The following is a 2,567-nucleotide window of genomic DNA, read 5'->3' as shown; positions in this document are numbered from 1 at the left end:
TGTTTTGTCTTTATATATGTCTGCGTGCCATGTGTGTGTCTGGTACAGACACAGAGCCCAAGGAGACCAGGTCTCTGGGACTGCAGTTACAGAGGGTTGTGATCCACCACGTGGGCGCTGAGAATTAGAGCCAGGTCCTCAGGAAGAGCTGAACCATCTGGCTAGGCAACTCTCCCCCCCCCCCCCCCACCAACTGCACCTTGTTGTTGGTTTTTTTTTTTTTTGTTTGTTTGTTTTTTGGCTGACCTTGAGTTCAACCCTGTACACCAGGCTGGCCTCCAGTTTACAGAGATCCGCCTGCCTCTGCCTCCCTTAGTGCTGGGATTAAAGGCATGCGCCACCACCGCCCAGCCTCTGGCTCCCACCCCCTTTTAAAATTTTATTTATTTGCACTGGGAGGCAGAGGCTGGTGGATTGCTGTGAGTTCAAGGCCAGTCTGGTCTACAAAGTGAGTCTAGGACAGCCAAGGCTACACAGAGAGACCCTGTTTCAAAAAACAATAACAACAACAAAAAAGTATTAATTCACCTTACATCCTTGTTAACTCTCTGCACCTTCCCCTCCCCCCCTTTTTTTTTTCCTGAAACAGGGTTTCTCTGTGTAATCTTTGGCTGTCTTGGACTTATTTTGCAGACCAGGCTGGCCTCGAACTCACAGATCTGCCTGCCTCTACCTCCTTGAGTGCTGAGATTAAAGATGTGCACCACCACACCACACAACCCCCCCCCCTTTTTTTTTCTGAGACAGGGTTTCTCTGTGTAGCCTTGGCTGTCCTGGACTCACTTTGTAGACCAGGCTGGCCTTGAACTCACAGCGATCCGATCCGCCTGCTTCTGCCACCCAAGTGCTGGGATTAAAGGCGTGGGCCACCACGCCCGGCCACCCCCCCCCTTTTTTTTTTTAAAGATTTATTTATTGTATTATAGGCAGAAGAGGGCATCAGATAACATTATAGATGGTTGTAAAGCCACCGTGTGGTTGCTGGGATTGAACTCAGGACCTCTGGAAGAGCAGGCAGTGCCCTTAACCACTGAGCCATTTCTCCAGCCCCCCCCCCTTTTTTTAAAAAGCTTTTTCCATTTGAACAAGGTCTCACTATATAGGCCAGGCTGGCTTTGAATTCTAAGCAAGTCTCCTGTCTCACCCTCTAGTACCACCCTTGGTTTTGTAGTGCATCTGAGAGGCCAGGAGTTACAGAGACCCTCCTTGGCAGGCTGACAGACAAGGGGAGGCTGAGAATTTCCAAGATGGCTGCTTCTTCCTTAAACCCCCGCCCTTGACTTGAGGCAAAAGCCTGTCATCTTCAGTGCCTGTATTAAATATTAACATTTTCACGCTGAAATTTTCTTTGGGGGGGTGATGTCATTTTTTCTTTATTTCCCTCTCTCCCTCCTCCTCTTCCTTTCTTTCACTCCCCTCCTCCTTCTCTCCCCCTCCTTAATTATCTTGGCTGCCGGAATCTCAGCCCTGAAGAGCTCAGGGTTGATGGAGAAGTATTAGTTATCCAGGAGGCCTCATGGAGGGAGCAAGCTAGCTGAAGACCAGCTCTGAACTGAATTTATTTGGTGGTGGAAATAAAAAAGCAGAGTCAAATGAGCCCGTGTGTTCCGGGTTGGTGGCTAGAACATAGAATTAAAGACTGTGAAGTCTTCCGTTCTCCCGCCGTCTCCACTCAGCCCATGTAAGAAGGAAGGCTGCCATCTGGGGCAGCCAGGAGGCACTGGGCGCACCTGCGCTGCACCTGTAGCAGTATCCCACGCCACAGAGTCATCCTTTTAAAGAATTCCAAAGACCAGGTGTGGAGGTGCTCCCCTTTAATCCCAGCTAGGAAGGCAGAGGCAGGTGGATCTCCGTTAGAGGCCAGCTGGTCTATATAGCAAGTTCAAAGCCAGCAAGGACCACGTCGTAAAAAGCAGCCCCACCGGTCGGAGAGGTTAAGAGCACTGGCTGCTCTTCCACAGGTTCTGAGTTCGAGTCCCAGCAACCACATGGTGGCTCACAACCATTTAAAAGGTGATCTGGGAGCCGGGCGTGGTGGCGCACGCCTTTAATCCCAGCACTCGGGAGGCAGAGGCAGGTGGATCGCTGTGAGTTCGAGGCCACCCTGGTCTATAAAGCGGGTCCAGGACAGCCAAGGCTACACAGAGAAACCCTGTCTCGAAAAACAAAAACAAAAACAAAAAGGTGATCTGGTGCCCTCTTCTGGCCTGCAGGTGTACGTGCAGGCAGGGCACTGTATACATAATAAAGAAATCTTTGGGGGGGGGGGAAAGCAGTCTCAAAAAAAAAATCTAAGACTACTACACCCTTCTGCTCCCTCGGAACGCAAACTAGGTGGGTTGAAACTTAAAATCCTGCCTGAGCTCAGAAGATAAAGGCAAGAAGGAGGTAGAGGTTGGTGACTGCAGTGGAGGAATTCAGCCGGGACTTGGGGTGCTCCAGAGGCTTCCGGCCCAGAGCAGTGCCCCGCCCCGCCGGGTGTCACGTGACAGGCAGTGCGGCAGGTAAACTACAACTCCCAGCGCGCCTCGCGGCCGCCCGCGCCACACTTCCTCGTCGATTGGCCC

This window comes from Acomys minous, assembly GCF_964271855.1.
Source record: "Acomys minous genome assembly, chromosome: 12".
In the NCBI taxonomy this organism is placed as follows: domain Eukaryota; kingdom Metazoa; phylum Chordata; class Mammalia; order Rodentia; family Muridae; genus Acomys; species Acomys minous.
The sequence above is the reverse complement of the archived record's forward strand: the minus strand, read 5'-3'. Positions refer to the sequence as shown.